Raw genomic sequence first — 18139 nt, forward strand, 5'->3', positions numbered from 1 at the left:
TTGCCGAGCCACTGATGAATACCTGTCTTCCCCACTCAGTCAGAGACCCAAACAAGCAATATTGACTTGTCCTGCAGTGACAAAGAGCTTGGCAGCAGTTGTTGGTGTTTTCACTTGTCTCTGTAGTCTGTTCTTGTCACTAGCTGCATTTAATGTTGTGTACACTGTAGGCCTTGATGTGTTTTAATGCTAACTGTGTTGAATTAATATGGCCATGTCACAATCTACCAATCTAGCAGTGGAGTGGTATATGGCTATGACTAACGTGCCACTCTGTTTCCCTTCTGTGCGTGTCAATGTGAAGGCTACAGACACCCGTCGCCCACCACAGTGGCTCGTACGGTGCGTATCCTCCACACGCTGCTGGCCTTGGTCGGAAAACACCTCAACTGTGACAAGTTTGAGGTCAACAGCCAAAGCGTGGCCTACCTGGCAGGTCAGTTCGTCACAGTCCTACACACTGACTCTACTCACCCACACTTTGTGTTGGCTCACCAGACCTCCATTTTTTGTCAACTCACTGGACCTGCAATGTGCTTTTTGGATAGCAAGCAGTGCGTTGCTTTAGAAACATGATTTGTAAAACAGATATGATGGTCTGTCATGTAGTGCCCCCCATTGTTGGAATTGATTCCCTGATGCCGCTGAGGCATTTTAAGACTGGTGTTAAATTCATTAATTGAGGATTGCAGTTGTTCCCATTGATGTAATGATTTATTTGTTGAAAGTATACTATTGTAATTGTAACCTGTAGTCTATTTTTATTATTTTATTTGGAATGTTCATTTTAAAATGTTTGTGCTCAGGGCACCATTGTGAATGAGACCCTGGTGTCAATTGGGCTTCCCTGAATAAATACGAGTTAAAATAATCAAATCAAAGTCAAATTTTGCCACATGCGCCGAGCACTTCAGGTGTAGACATTACAGTGAAATGCTTACTTACAAGCCCTTAACCAACAGTGCAGTTTTAAGAAAAACATGTTAAAGTATTGACTAAATGAACTGAAGTAAATAGAAAACAGTAACGAGGCTATGTACGGGTACTGAGTCAATATGCGGGGGCACAGGTTCGTCGAGGTAATTGAGGTAATATGTACAGTACCAGTCAAAAGTTTGGACATAACTACTCATTCAAGTGTTTTTCTTTATTATTACTGTTTTGCACATTGTAGAATAATAGTGAAGACATCGAAACTATGAAATAACATATATGGAATCATGTAGTAACCAAAAAAGTGTTAAACAAATCAAAATATATTTTACGTTTGAGATTCTTGAAAGTAGCCAACCTTTGCCTTGATGACTGCTTTGCACACTCTTGGCATTCTCTCAACCAGCTTCATGAGGTAGTCACCTGGAATGCATTTCAATTAACAGATGTGCCTTGTAAAAACTTAATTTGTGGATTTTCTTAATGCGTTTGAGCCAATCAGTTGTGTTGTGACAAGGAAGGGGTGTTATTTAGAAGATAACCCAATTTGGTAAAATACCAACTACATATTTTGGCAAGAACAGCTCAAATAAGCAAAGCGAAACAGAAGTCCATCATTACTTTAAGACATGGTCAGTCAATACGGAACATTTCAATAGCTTTGAAAGTTTCTTCAAGTGCAGTTGCAAAAACCATCAAGCGCTATGATGAAACTGTCTCTCATGAGGACCGGCACAGAAAAGGAAGACCCAGAGTTACCTCTGCTGCAGGGGATACGTTCATTAGAGTTAACTGTACCTCAGGTTGCAGCCCAAATAAATGCTTCACAGAGTTCAAGTAACAGACACATCTCAACATCAGCTATTCAGAGGAGACTGCGTGAATTAGGACTTCATGGTTGAATTGCTGCAAAGAAACCACTACTAAAGGATACCAATAATAAGAAGAGACTTGCTTGGGCCAAGAAACACGAGCAATGGACATTCGACCGGTGGAAATCTGAGAGTCAAAATTTGAGATTTTTGGTTCCAACCGCTGTGTCTTTGTGAGACGCGGAGTAGGTGAACGGATTATCTATGCATGTGTGGTTCCTACCGTGAAGCATGGAGGAGGATTTGTGATGGTTTGGGGGTGTTTTGCTGGTGACACTGTTTGATTTATTTAGAATTCAAGGCACACTTAACCAGTATGGCTACCACAGCATTTTGCAGCGATAAACCATCACATCTGGTTTGTGCTTAGTGGGATTATAATTTGTTTTTCAACAGCACAATGACCCAAAACACACCTCAAGGCTGTGTAAGGGCTATTTGACTAAGATGGAGAGTGATGGAGTGCTGCATCAGATGACCTGGCCTCCACAATCCCCCGAACCTCAACCTAACTGAGATGGTTTGGGATGAATTGGACCGCAGAGTGAAGGGAAAGCAGCCAACAAGATCTCAGAATATGTGGGAACTCCTTCAAGACTGTTGGAAATGCATTCCTCATGAAGCTGTTTGAGAGAATGCCAAGAGTGTGCAAAGCTGTCATCAAGGCAAAGGGTGGCAACTTTGAAGAATCTAAAATATATTTTGATTTGTTTAACACTTTTTTTGGTTACGACATGATTCCATATGTGTTATTTCATAGTTTGGAAGTCTTCACTTATTCTACAATGTAGAAAATAGTAAAAATAAAGAAAAACCCTTGAATGAGTAGATGTGTCCAAACTTTTGACTTGTACTGTAAATGTAGGTAGAGGTAAAGTGACTATGCATCATATTTTATTGGTCACATACACGTGTTTATTATATGTTATTGCGGCTGTTGCGAAATGCTTGTGTTTCTAGCTCCAATAGTGCAGTAATGTCGAACAATTTCACAACAATACACACCAATCTAAAGTAAAATAAAATATAAATATTTGGATGAGCAATGTCAGAGCGGTGTACACTAAGATACAATATACATGTATGAGATGAGTAATGCAAAATATGTAAATATTATTAAAGTGGCCAGTGATTTCAAGTTTGTATATAGGGCAGCACCGTCTAATGTGCTAGTGATAGCTATTTTACAGTCTGATGGCCTTGAGATAGAAGCTGTTTTTCAGTCTTTCGGTCCCAGCTGTGATGCACCTGTACTGACCTCTACTTACGGAAGATAGAGGGGTGAACAGGCAGTGGCTCGGGTGGTTGTTGTCCTTGATGATCTTTTTGGCCTTCCTGTGACATCGTGTGCTGTATGTGTCCTGGAGGGCAGGTAGTTTATCCCCGGTGTTATGTTGGGCAGACCGCACCACCCTCTGGAGAGCGCTGCGGTTGCGGGCGGTGCAGTTGCTGTACCAGGCGGTGATACATTCTGACAGGATTCTCTCAATTGTGCATCTGTAGAAGTTTGTGTGGGTTTTAGGTGCCAAACCATATTTTTTCAGCCTCCTGAGGTTGAAGAGGCGCTGTTGCGCCTTCTTCACTACACTGTCTGTGTGGGTGGACCATTTCAGTTTGTCAGGGATGTGTACGCCGAGGAACTTGAAGCTTTCCACGAGAGGTTCGACCGATTATGATAAAACATTTTACGCCGATAACGATTATTGGAGGACCAAAAAAGCCGATACCGATTAATCGGCCTAATTTTTTTTAATATATATATATTTTTTTTTTTACATTTATTTGTAATAATGACAATTACAACAATACTGAATGAACACTTATTTTAACTTAATATAATACATCAATAAAATCAATTTAGCCTCAAATAAATAATGAAACATGTCCAATTTGGTTTAAATAATGCAAAAACAAAGTGTTGGAGAAGAAAGTAAAAGTGCAATATGTGCCATGTAAGAAAGCTAACGTTTAAGTTCCTTGCTCAGAACATGAGAACATATGAAAGCTGGTGGTTCCTTTTAACATGAGTCTTCAATATTCCCAGGTAAGAAGTTTTAGGTTGTAGTTATTATAGGAATTACAGGACTATTTCTCTCTACACGATTTGTATTTCATATACCTTTGACTATTGGATGTTCTTATAGGCACTTTAGTATTGCCAGTGTAACAGTATAACTTCCATCCCTCTTCTCGCTGCTACCTGGGCTTGAACCAGGAACACATCGACAACAGCCTCCCTCGAAGCAGCGTTACCCATGCAGAGCAAGGGGAACAACTACTCCAAGTCTCAGAGCGAGTGATGTTTGAAACGCTATTAGCGCGCACCCCGCTAACTAGCTAGCCATTTCACATCGGTTACACCAACCTACTCTCGGGAGTTGATTGGCTTGAATTCATAAACAGCAGAGCTGCTGGCAAAACGCACAAAAGTGCTGTTTGAATGAATGCTTACAACCCTGCTGGTGCCCACCATCGCTCAGTCAGACTGCTCTATCAAATCATAGACTTAGGTCATTAATATGGTCGAATCCGGAAACTATCATCTCGAAAACAAAACGTTTATTCTTTCAGTGAAATACGGAACCGTTCCGTATTTTATAAATGGGTGGCATCCACAAGTCTAAATATTCCTGTTACATTGCACAACCTTCAATGTTATGTCATAATTACGTAAAACTCAGTTCGCAATGAGCCAGGCGGCCCAAACTGTTGCATATACCCTGACTCTGCGTGCAATGAACGAAAGAGAAGTGATACAATTTCACCTGGTTAATATTGCCTGCTAACCTGGATTTCTTTTAGCTAAATATGCAGGTTTAAAAATATATACTTCTGTGTATTGATTTTAAGAAAGGCATTGATGTTTATGGTTAGGTACACGGAGCAACGACAGTCCTTTTTCCCGAATGCGCACTGCATCGATTATATGCAACGCAGGACACGCTAGATAAACTAGTAATATCATCAACCATGTGTAGTTAAAACTAGTGATTATGATTGATTGATTGTTTTTTATAAGACAAGTTTAATGCTAGCTAGCAACTTACCTTGGCTTCTTACTGCATTCGCGTAACAGGCGGGCTCCTCGTGAGGCAGGTGGTTAGAGCGTTGGACTAGTTAACCGTAAGGTTGCAAGATTCAAATAAAATGTATTTATATAGCCCTTCTTACATCAGCTGATATGTCAAAGTGCTGTACAGAAACCCAGCCTAAAACCCCAAACAACAAGCAATGCAGGTGTAGAAGCATGGTGGCTAGGAAAAACTCCCTAGAAAGGCCAAAATCTAGGAAGAAACCTAGAGGAACCAGGCTATGAGGGGTGGCCAGTCCTCTTCTGGCTGTGCCGGGTGGAGATTATAACAGAACATGGCCAAGATGTTCAAATGTTCATAAATGACCAGCATGGTCAAATAATAATAATCACAGTAATTGTCGAGGGTGCAGAAGGTCTGCACCTCAGGAGTAAATGTCAGTTGGCTTTTCATAGCCGATCATTAAGAGTATCTCTACCGCTCCTGCTGTCTCTAGAGAGTTGAAAACAGCAGGTCTGGGACAAGTAGCACGTCCGGTGAACAGGTCAGGGTTCCATAGCCGCAGGCAGAACAGTTGAAACTGGAGCAGCAGCACGGCCAGGTGGACCGGGGACAGCAAGGAGTCATCATGCCAGGTAGTCCTGAGGCATGGTCCTAGGGCTCAGGTCCTCCTAGAGAGAGAAAGAAAGAGAAAGAGAGAATTAGAGAGAGCATACTTAAATTCACACAGGACACCGGATAAGACAGGAGAAATACTCCAGATATAACAAACTGACCCTAGCCCCCCGACACACAAACTACTGCAGCATAAATACTGGAGGCTGAGACAGGAGGGGTCAGGAGACACTGTGGCCCCATCCGATGATACCCCCGGACAGGGCCAAACAGGAAGGATATAACCCCACCCACTTTGCCAAAGCACAGCCCCCACACCACTAGAGGGATATCTTCAACCACCAACTTACCATCCTGAGACAAGGCCGAGTATAGCCCACAAAGATCTCTGCCACGGCACAACCCAAGGGGGTTGAATCCCTGAGCTGACGAGGTAAAAATCTGTCGTCTGCCCTTGAACAAGGCAGTTAACCCACTAGGCCGTCATTGAAAATAAGAATGTGTTCTTAACTGACTTGCCTAGTTAAATAAAGGTGTAAAAATAAAAATAAATCGTCCGAATCGGCACCCAAAATTACCGATTTCCGATTGTTATGAAAACTTGAAATCGGCCCTAATTAATCGGCCATTCCGATTAATCGGTCGACCTCTACTTTCCACCTCCACTGCTGTCCTGTTGATGTGGATATGGGGGTGCTGTTTCCTGAAGTCCACGATCATCTATTTTATTTTGTTGACTTTGAGTGAGAGGTTATTTTCCTGGCACCACACTCCCAGAGCCCTCACCTCCTCCCTGTAGGCTGTCTCGTCATTGTTGGTAATCAGGCCTACTACTGTTGTGTCATCTGCAAACTTGATGATTGAGTTGGAGGCGTGCTTGGCCATGCGGTCATGGGTGAACAGGGAGTACAGGAGGGGGCTGAGCACGCACCCTTGTGAGGGCCCCGTGTTTAGAAAAAGCAAAGTGGAGGTATTGTTTCCTACCTTCACCACCTGTCAGGAAGTCCAGGACCCAGTTGCACAGGGTGGGGTTCAGACCCAGGTCCTCAAGCTTAATGATGAACTTGGAGGGTCCTGTGGTGTTGAATGCTGAGCTATAGTCAATGAACAGCATTCTTACATAGGTATTCCTCTTGTCCAGATGGGATAGGGCAGTGCGATGCCGATTGCATGGTCTGTGGAGCTTTTGAAGTGGGTCTAGGGTGTCAGTAGGGTGGAGGTGATATGATCCTTGACTAGTCTCTCAAAGCACTAAATGATGACAGAATTGAGTGCTACTGCGCGATAGTAATTTTGTTCAGTTACATTAGCTTTCTTGGGTACAGGAACAATGGTGGCCATCTTGAAGCATGTGGGGACAGCAGACTGGGATTGGGAGAGATTGAATATGTCCGTAAACATATTCTCTGAGGACGGGGCTCGGAATGCTGTCTGAGCCGGCATCCTTGCGAGAGTTAACACGCTTAAATGTCTAACTGACGTCTGCCACGGAGGAGGGGAGCCCACAGTCCTTGGTAGCGGGCCGTGTCGGTGGCACTACGTTATCCACAAAGCAGGCGAAGAAGGCATTTAGCTTGTCCGGAAGCAAGACGTCTGTGTCCGCGACGTGGCTGGTTTTCTCTTTGTAGTCCGTGATTGTCTGTAGAACCTGCCACATACGTTTCGTGTCTGAGCCGTTGAATAGCGTCTCCACTTTGTCTCTATACTGACGTTTTGCCTGTTTGATTGCCTTACGGAGGGAATAACTACGCTGTGTGTAATCGGCCATATTCCCAGTCGCCTTGCTATGGTTAAATGTGGTGGTTTGCGCTTTCAGTTTTGTGTGAATGCTGCCATCCACAGTTTCTAGTTAGGGTAGGTTTTAATAGTCACAGTGGGTACAACATCTCCTATATGCTTCCACACCATCTGTGTATTCGGTGATGTTATTCCGGGAGGCTACTCGGAACATATCCCAGTCCGCGTGGTCAAACCGATCTTGAAGTGTGGATTTCGATTGGTCAGACCAGCGTTGAATAGTCCTTGTCGGCATCCCTGAAGTTGGAGTAGCAGTGGTCGAGTGTTTTAGCAGTGCGGGTACTACAGTCAGTGTGTTAATAGAACTTTGGTAGCGTTTTCCTCAAATTTGCTTTGTTAAAATCCCCAGCTACAATAAATGCGGCCTCAGGAAATGTGGTTTCCAGTTTGCACGAAGTCCAGTGAAGTTCTTTGAGGGCCGTCGTGGTATTGGCTTGATGGGGGGGAAATCACGGCTGTGACTATAACCAAAGATAATTCTCTTGGGAGGTAATACGGTCGGCATTCGATTGAGGTATTCTAGGTCAGGTGAACAAAAGGACTTGAGGTCCTGGGTGTTATCACAATCACACCATGAGTAGTTAATCATGAAACATACACCCCCGCCTTTCTTCCCGGAGAGATATTTATTCCTGTCTGCGCAATGAACTGAGAACCCAACTGGCTGTACGGACTCAAGACAGTATATCCCGAGAGAGCCATGTTTCCGTGAAACAGTATGTTACAATCCCGGCTGTATGTAATAACACAAAAAAATGTCTGTGCTAACAATGTAAGAAATAACAGATAACATTTTTATTTTTCAATTAAAAAGAGATTGTTATCCTTGCACCACACTGCCAGGTCTCTGACCTCCTCCTGTCTCATCATTGTCTGTGATCAGGCCTTCCACTGTTGTGTCATCAGGAAACTTAATGATGGCGTTGGAGTCATGCTTGGCCATGCAGTCATGGGTGAACAGGGAGTACAGGAGGGGACTGAGCACGCACCCCTGAGGGGCCCCAGTGTTGAGGATCAGCATGGCAGATGTGTTGTTACCTACCCTTACCATCTGGGGGCAGCCCATTAGGAAGTCTGGGATCCAGTTACTGAGGGAGGTGTTTAGTCCCAGGGTCTTTAGCTTAGTGATGAGCTTTGAGGGCACTATGGTGTTGAACGCTAAGCTGTAGTCAATGAATAGCATTCTCACATAGGTGTTCCTTTTGTCCAGGTGGGAAAGGGCAGTGTGGAGTGCATCTGTGGATCTGTTGGGATGGTATGCAATTTGGAGTGGATCTAGGGTTTCTGGGATAATTGTGTTGTGAGCCATGACCAGCCTTTCAAAGCACTAAATGGCTACAGACGTGAGTGCTACAGGTCGGTAGTCATTTAGTCAGGTTTCCGTGGTGTTCTTGGGCACAGGGACTATGGTGGTCTGCTTTGAAACATGTTGGTATTAGACTCAGTCGGGAACAGGTTAAAAATGTCAGAAGACACTTGCCAGTTGGTCAGCCCATGCTCGGAGTCTCACTCATTGAAAGCGTCAGATATACCCTTTAGCTCAGTGCGGATGTTGCCTGTAATCCATGGCTTCTGGTTGGAATATGTACGTACGGTCACAATGGGGATGACGTCATCGATGCACTTATTGATGAAGCCAGTGACTGATAAACTGGATGAGCTATCAAGACTATTATCCAATGATTGCACGTTGGCTAATAGGACTGATGGTAAAGGCGGGTTATCCACTTGCTGTCGGATTCTTACAAGGCACACTGACCTACGACCCATATATCTCTGTCTCTTCTTCATGCGAATGACTGGGATTTAGGCCTTGTCCAGTTTCTGAAGTAAGTCCTTTGCGTCCGACTCATTAAAGAATAAATCTTTGTCCAGTATGAGGTGAGTAATCGCTGTTCTGTTATCCAGAAGCTCTTTTCGGTCATGAGATGGTGGCAGAAACATTATGTTCCAAATAATTATAAAACGAACACAATAGCACAATTGGTTAGGAGCACGTAAAATGTCAGCCATCTCCTCCGGCACCATTATGAATATTCATGAATGTTTATGCAATGATGGAAACATGTCCCATTACTGGTTTTCACCCTGATCTGGTGTGTGTGTGCGTGCGTCTGTGTACGTCTGTGTGTGTGTGTGACTGTTTGCAGCCCTGCTCACCGTGTCAGAGGAGGTGCGTAGTCGCTGCAGTCTAAAACACAGGAAGTCTCTGCTGCTGTCTGAGATGGCCATGGAGAACATTCCCATGGATACCTACTCTCTGCACCACACTGACCCCAACTGCAGGTGAGGCGCTCTCTACATCAGACACTTTGATCCTGAATAGGTTTTAACTTCAGCTGAAGATAAAGCCCATTTTCCTTTATCCAAAGTTTCATCTTGGTAAGTATCTTTACCAAGATGCAACTTATGTTCTTGGTAAATATCTTTACCATCAAGCTTGAAGTGTTATTTCCGTACCTGTGGCCCCCATCTCCTCCCCTCAGGACACTGAGAGAGTGCCAGCTGTGGGCATCTCCCAAGGTGTCAGAGCGCTATCTGAATGCCTACTACCCCACGCTGGGGCAGATCAGCCCCCGTACACGCAAGTCCATGAGCCTGGACATGGGCCAGGCCTCCCATGCCAACACCAAGAAGCTGCTGGGTAACTATAACATTGCTGCTAAACTACACTGGTAATGTTGTCTAGGTGTTCCCCTTAGCATTGGAGTAGCATTTTATACTGCTGCGCCAGAAGTGTATCATGCAAGCTGTTTTATTGGGTGTATACTCTGTCTATGCTTTGAAGCCATGCTAATGCTGACTATGACCAGGCAGTATTGACTACAGCGTTAGTTGCGTCTCATTTCCGGCAAGAAATACACCGCTGATGTAAGAGTGCTGTAAGATGGACATCCCATGTCACCACTCACCACCTTATCTGCCTAGACCCTCTCCTCACCCTCTTCAATCATTAGCTCTACACTCTCTGTCTGTGGTGTATTTCTCCAGGAACCAGGAAGAGTTTTGATCACCTGATATCCGACTCCAAAGCACCAAAGAGACCAGAGACCGAGTCTGGCGTCACCACCCCGCCTAAGGTTAGGTGCGTGGCCGAGAACGACTACGAGATAGACAACCAAAGAATGGGCCACTCCCACCTCCGCAAGATGTCTGTGACCGAGTCCAACGTCCTATTGGACGAGGAGGTGCTGACCGACCCCAAAGTCCAGGCCCTGCTGCTCACTGTGCTGGTGAGAGGATTATCACACAAACTCACACCTGGCAAAATAAGAAATACTTATAAAGCGGGTAATAAAATAATAAAAACATATGTAACACACTCACTGGACATACAGTACATGTTGCACATACTCAGTGCACCACTAGTTACTGCTCGGGTCCAAGTAGTTATCATGAATGGATTGCACGTCGGGAGGCAGCAACATGCAGTGCATTCGGGAAGTTTCGACTCCTTAACGTTTTCCACATTTTGTTACATTACAGCCTTATTCTAAACTGGATTACATTGTTTTTTCCCCTCATCAATCAACAAAATGTGGAAAAAGTCAATACTTTCCGAATGCACTGTAGCGTACAGCTTTCTACTGTATATAACTGGTTCAGTCTGCAAAGCTATGCTGTCTGTTTCTCTGTCCAAGGCCACCCAGGTCAAGTACACCACAGATGATTTTGACCAGAGGATCCTGTACGAGTATCTAGCTGAAGCTAGCGTCGTCTTCCCAAAAGTCTTTCCCGTCGTGTAAGTAAACATGCCCGAAAATCCCCCAGGTAAAACCAAATACATAGCCTAAGGGCCTACTTTTCCATAAGCAAATCTAGAGACTGGAGAAAACCCGGGGAAATTATTTGAGAGCTTGAAAGCTGTTTTGGCCCAAGATGGTTGTTTTTGGGGGGAGGAAAGTCCCAATGGTCTTCTGAGGAGAAGAGGCCTGTCCTGCTCCAAATGCATCATGGGAGTTGTAGTGTGGTTTACCTATCTACAGAGATTATATGTGGGCGGCTGTATACAAGTACAAGTTTTTTTTTTTTTTTTTCACCTTTATTTAACCAGGGAGGCTAGATTGACAACCATTTCTAATTTGCAACTGCGACCTGGCCAAGATAAAGCAAACCAGTTCGACACATACAACAACACAGTTACACATGGAATTAACAAACATATACAATCAATAATACAGTAGGAAAATCTATATACAGCATGTGCAAATGAGGTAGGATAAAGAGGTAAGGCAATAAATAGGCCATGGTGGCAAAGTAAATACAATATAGCAATTAAACACTGGAATGGTAGGATGTGCAGAGGATGAATGTGGAAGTTGAGATACTGGGGTGCAAAGGATCAAGATAAATAAAAAAATACAGTATTGGGATGAGGTAGATTGGATGGGCTATTTACAGATGAGCTATGTACAGGTTAACTTGAGAACTGTCTCGTATGAGGCCTAGTTATTCACCAGTGTGTTTGAGTCCTGTCATGATATGTGTTGACAGGGTCACTGGGAAAGGGTGTTGCCATGCAGAGTGAGGTGTGTCTGTAATGATTATGGTGCCTACCTAGCTGATGTTTATCTTTGTGTTTCCTCCTCTTCCCAGCCACAACCTGCTGGACTCCAAGATCAGCACGCTGCTGTCTATGTGCCAGGATACCAACCTGCTGAACCCAGTGCATGGCATCGTTCAGAGTGTGGTCTACCATGAAGAGTCTCCTCCACAATACCAACCCTCCTATCTACAGAGTATGTACATTCATCTACAGACCTGCTCTACCCATCTCTCTCCTCGGTGTCCTCATCTACCTCATCTCGCATCATTCATCTCTCTCTGCCCCCTCCCTTTGTCTCGCTCTCCTGTCTATCGCTGTCTGTTTCTCTGCCCCTATCTCCTCCTCTACTTTTCTCATCCGTCATCTCTCTCTCTGTCTGTCTCAGTCCCTATCTCCTCCTCTACATCTCATCTCTCTCTGCCCCCATCTTTCTCTGCCCCCTCTCTTTCTCTCTTGCCCTCTCCCCTGACTGTTATGTTGTGTTTTCTTCTTTAGCAGTTTAACTTTGCCAATGATGCCTTTCTCCCTCCATTACTTTTCCCCCCCTCTCTCTCTCGCTCTCTCTCTTTCTCTCTCACACAGGCTTCGGCTTTAATGGACTTTGGAGGTTTGCCGGACCCTTCTCAAAGGTATGATTCATTGCCCTCATATTTCCCTTTCATTCTCCCCAAGGCAGTGCGGCCGTGCTGGAAGAATTTAGCCCCGGTAAGCAATTACAGCCTTGCCAGGGAGCCTGCCGATTGCCCCAAGATTTATTGGACATCCTCCTCGCTCTCTCGCTCTCTCACTCTCTCTCGCTTTCTGGCAACCTCAGTTTCCCTTTATGATGGTTTTGAGTAAATAGGACAAGCAGATGCTTCTAACTCGAAATTGAAGGTCTGGTTTCAGCATGGGGCCACATATACAGTACCAGTCAAAAGTTTAGACACACCTACTCATTCCAGGGTTTTTCTTTATTTATACCACCCCTACCTTATCACAACACAACTGATTGGCTCAAATGCATTAAAAAGGAAATAAATTCCACAACTTTTAACAAGGCACACCTGTTAATTGAAATGCATTCCTGGTGACTACCTCATGAAGCTGGTTGAGAGAATGCCAAGAGTGTGCAAAGCTGTCATCAAGGCAAAGGGTGGCAACTTTGAAGAATCTAAAATATATTTTGATTTGTTTAACACTTTTTTTGGTTACTACATGATTCCATATGTGTTATTTCATAGTTTGGAAGTCTTTACTATTATTCTACAATGTAGAAAATAGTAAAAAAATAAAGAAAAACCCTTGAATTAGTAGGTGTGTCCAAACTTTTGAATGGTACTGTTTATGAATGCATGTTGATTTGTAAATCAGTTTGGATCAAAACATCTGCTAAATGACTGTGTATTATATCTAACGTGTATTATATATAATGCAGAACCGTTCCGTCACTGTTCTATGGCCAGCATGCCTATTTTTACTCAGAGGGCAGAATACTAGAGCTGGGAATTGCCAGGGACTTCACGATATGATCACAATACTAAGGTGCCGATACAATATGTATTGTGGTTCTCACTGTTCTATATGTGTTGGGATTCTTACTGTTCTATATGTATTGGGATTCTCACTGTTCTATATGTATTGGGATTCTCACTGTTCTATATGTATTGGGATTCTCACTGTTCTATATGTATTGGGATTCTCACTGTTCTATATGTATTGGGATTCTCACTGTTATATATGTATTGGGATTCTCACTGTTCTATATGTATTGGGATTCTCACTGTTCTATACGTGTTGGGATTCTCACTGTTATATATGTATTGGGATTCTCACTGTTCTATATGTATTGTGGTTCTCACTGTTCTATACGTGTTGGGATTCTCACTGTTCTATATGTGTTGGGATTCTCACTGTTCTATATGTGTTGGGATTCTCACTGTTCTATACGTGTTGGGATTCTCAATGTTCTATATGTATTGGGATTCTCACTGTTCTATACGTGTTGGGATTCTCACTGTTCTATATGTATTGTGGTTCTCACTGTTCTATACGTATTGGGATTCTCACTGTTCTATACGTGTTGGGATTCTCACTGTTCTATATGTGTTGGGATTTGATACTGTTCTGTACGTATTGGGATTCTCACTGTTCTGTACGTATTGGGATTTGATACTGTTCTGTACGTATTGGGATTCTCACTGTTCTATACGTGTTGGGATTTGATACTGTTCTGTACGTATTGGGATTCTCACTGTTCTATATGTGTTGGGATTTGATACTGTTCTGTACGTATTGGGATTCTCACTGTTCTGTACGTATTGGGATTTGATACTGTTCTATACGTGTTGGGATTTGATACTGTGATCTTTATTGCGATTCGATGTTCCTAACATACAGTATTGCTCATCATGTGTCTGCTGCAGAATATGCAACTGTATCGATCCCCCCTTCCCCATCACTACAGAATACGTGGCCCTTTGACACTTGTAGGTGTTCCTAAACTCTCTGTTTTCACTGTGCACCCATTATCCCTCGCTCTACTTTCTTCCAATTAAGGGTGCCGTTTGCCATCTGCTTGTTTGGGGGAAAGTCGAGCCTGGTCAAAGGCTGAGGATCAATTTCTCCTGATTTAGCTCAGGGAGACATTGGACTGTTAGACTGTGATTTGTTGGCCCGTGTTCCCCTCACACTCACTCTTTCTTGATTTTCCTTTTTTCTCTCTTCCACCCCCCCATTCCCACCCCCTACCTGACTTTCTCTCTCCTTTTCTGCCTTGATCCCTTTCCACCTCTTCCTCTACCCCCCCCTCGTCCATCCCATGTCAAACATTCAGCAAACTCAGATCCCAGACTACGCTGAGCTGATTGTGAAGTTCCTGGAGGCCTTGATTGACCGCTACCTGCCTGGTACAGAGGAGGAGAGGAGCGAGGAGCAGCTCCGTACCCCCACCTCCCCCTACCCCCCCGTCACCCAGAGCCAGCTCAGCATCACCGCTAACCTCAACCTCTCCAACTCCATGACCTCCCTGGCCACCTCGCAGCACTCTCCAGGTTAGCATAGTATACATGCGTGAACACAATATTTACTGATCCACACTGGGAGTAACACAGGCTCAACAGCAGACCAGTGCCCCTAGAGCACACACAAACATCATTTATACATAGAGGCCGACACACAAATACACCACTAACATCCTACTTATGATGCTGGCTGAGTCCTACCAATGTAAGGTGTTCTGTAGAGTATCTCGAGGCAAGCTGTTGCTGTGGGTTATTTCTAGGTCTCCCGCTAGCTTTCTCTACATCTGAAACTGATGCTGATATCTCTTATGACAATATGATGATGATGCTGCTACTGCTGTGCACTAAAGATATCAAATGTTGCAAGATGTCAGAAAAGCACTGCAAGATTTTAACTATTGCCAAAAACAACATAATTACTTGGACAAATGCTGAAATGTAGTGTGTTTGAAATATGCAGGGGTACTTAGTTAGCACCATCAAACATTTCAGATATTTATTTTTTTATGTTGCGTGTGTCGGCTGTCTGTCGTGCTAATCCCCTCCCTCTCTCTCTGGGTCTGGTCTGTTTGTAACCTCCCCATCATGCTCTACTCGCTGTGGTGTAGTCTATAGACGGTCCCCAACTCTCTCCCATCCCAACAAAAAGATCTGGTACAAATTACAACCATGGAGCCTCTCTGGGGCCGCTAACGCTAGCCCCAGTTTGCAAACTGTGGTAACTCGCATCACGTGTCCATTTCTGTCTGTTGTTCTCACTATGCTAGCTGCTAGCTTTTAGAATCACCTAGCTAATACCAGTGTTTTTGTTATTACTTGTAGAATTAATGGTTTGTATTATTGCTATGTATCAGTGCTATATGGCTGAAGTAGTTGTAATATATTGTTAGCCTTTCCACAGAAAAATATACATTTCACTCTTAGACTTTCATACAGTTATTCATGCCATTTAAAACACCACCAGGTATTGTCTTTGCGTTACACTCTGTTTCTGGTTACTTTTCAACGGTCTGTATCTGAAAACCACCTCATTGAAATCTCTTAATTTCTTCACGTCAATGCTAAAGATCCATCTTGCTGTCTGTTTATTTTTTCATTTAGTGTTATTTGACTCTCATTCTCTCCCTGTTTTTGTTATGTTACCCTTGTTTTAATGGTTTCTCATCTCCTCAGTTGCTGTGGTCATTCTTTCTTGTTTCTCTGTCTCTTTCTCTCTCTGTGAAGCCTCTCTGCCTTGCTCTAAGTCAGCCGTTTTTGCGCCACACCTCCTCCCAGGTACTCTTCCTCTTTGACCTTGTGACCCCAGAAGTCAAACAAGTTCAAGTAACCTCATCCCCCTTAGTAAAAAACACCAAAATTACTAATCTAATGTGAAAAGTGAGTGTGAGAAATCCACTAACTGTACCCAATGCCAGAATAGCATCTTAAAATCTGCCACCCACTGCCAAGGAAAGGGTGATCTTGTTGTTTGTGCTGGTGTGGTTGTAAGAAAGGAATAAGGGTCTGGGGGCAGAATTACCATTCAACAATAAAATACTTTATTAGAGGGTAACTTGTGTTCTCTGTCTGACAATGTAGAGGAAGATGGAGATGTTGAATTCATTCAGGGTGAGAATATGTCTTTAGTTTTATACCAAAGCTATGACACGGCGCCATCTGCTCTTTAACAGTGGTATTGAATCTGAGTGACTGAGAATGACTCTCTCCCTTCTCTTCTCGTTTTCCCTCTCTATTCTCTTCTTCCCTCTGTCCAGGCGTGGATAAGGAGAATGTGAAGCTCTCCCCCAGCGCGGCTCTCTCCACCAGTGGAAGGATCCGCCATGGCTCTGCCAGTCAGGTGCAGAAACAGCGCAGCTCAGGCAGCTTCAAAAGGCCTAGCATTAAGAAGATAGTATGAGACAAAGAGCGATGGAGAGAGCAAAAGCCATTCGAAGGCCTCTCCTGGCCCACCATGCCACACATCTTCCTGCACTCCTCTTTTTACCCTTTTTGTTTCGTTGTTTTCATGATGGATCAACCTGAGGATCAGTGTTGTTTTGGGGAAGTAGCTGCGTTTGTCTCTTGTGTTCCTTTGGTTGTCAGGCATCTGGAGCATTGCAACATGAGAGATTTGGATGGGTGAAGTTATTTGCATACAGAAAGTTGGGCCAAGATTTTTTAAATTTATTTTTTGTTCATTAAAAGGACTGAAACTGTCAAGGTGACTGAAATAATCCATTCATTCAGTAGTCATCTTGATTTTTTTGCTCTTTTTGTTGAATTCTCAAAGAATCCAGATATCGGTTATTTATATATATATACACATATATACATAACTTATTCAGTGTAAGAACTGGACAACATGATGTTTGGTGACTGCTGCATTATGTGACATGGGAAGATGACTGGGCGAATCAATGTAGGCATCCGTGTTGGACCATTATGACATTGAAAAAAATAGAGGGATTTTGAACCTGTATACTGAAACTGAAGGACAGGCTCTTGCCTCAGCTCCAACCCCACAGTCTACTCCAAACCAACCCCACTACTGCCTCACACCACCACCTCACAGCAAGGCTGCAGCAGCCAGTCGCCACCTCCATCTATGCTGGGTTGACCAAATGTCGTAAGCAAAACCTTCAAACCACAGTCTTAAAACCTGGATTTGGATGCACATTGTCATTTTGATTCTTCCCAGTTGTGTACATATTTATGTATATAGATGTATAGAAAGGATATACTCAATAATAATAATAGGGTTGTTTTATCCATGGTGTGCCTTTGTCAGGGTTTTCCGATGTGTATAATTATGTTTCAAATAAAGTGAAGCCTTGGTCTGGAAAAGAACAGGTACTAATTATATAGAGACTATTATGTTGACTCTAGGTGAATGTAGAGGTGCGTTAACTATGTCATGATCATCAAGTATACTATCTCCAATAATACCCTGCTGCCTGAAAGTATTTAACCTGTACAGATAGTCCTCACTAAATATTGAAGCTATTCTTTTTTAAACATTTGCCATGCAAGAATATGAATTTCAAGATACTGTATAAACTTGTAAATATTTAAAGGCCTTTATTTTATTGATTTGTATCATTTTTTCACTATATTTCATTTGGATTGGTTTACAGTTCTGACCGTGACTAGGAAAATTAAGTAATATGCCAAACCCCATCAGTATTAGCAACTACTTGAATACTTAAATTGACATAATATACAGTTGAAGTCGGAAGTTTACATACACCTTAGCCAAATGCGTTTAATCCTAGTAAAAATTCCCTGTCTTAGGTCAGTTAGGATCAACACTTTATTTTAAGAATGTGAAATGTCAGAATAATAGTATAGAGTGACTTATTTCAG

The 18139-nt window shown here is 43.2% G+C and overlaps 1 pseudogene; it reads left to right on the top strand.

The window, feature by feature from the left end:
* The window catches only part of LOC120028364, a 102530-nt pseudogene extending 85534 nt beyond the window's left edge, over positions 1 to 16996 (top strand).
* Positions 16997 to 18139: the final 1143 nt, after the last annotated feature.

This window comes from Salvelinus namaycush, chromosome 34, assembly GCF_016432855.1.
Source record: "Salvelinus namaycush isolate Seneca chromosome 34, SaNama_1.0, whole genome shotgun sequence".
In the NCBI taxonomy this organism is placed as follows: Eukaryota; Metazoa; Chordata; class Actinopteri; order Salmoniformes; family Salmonidae; genus Salvelinus; species Salvelinus namaycush.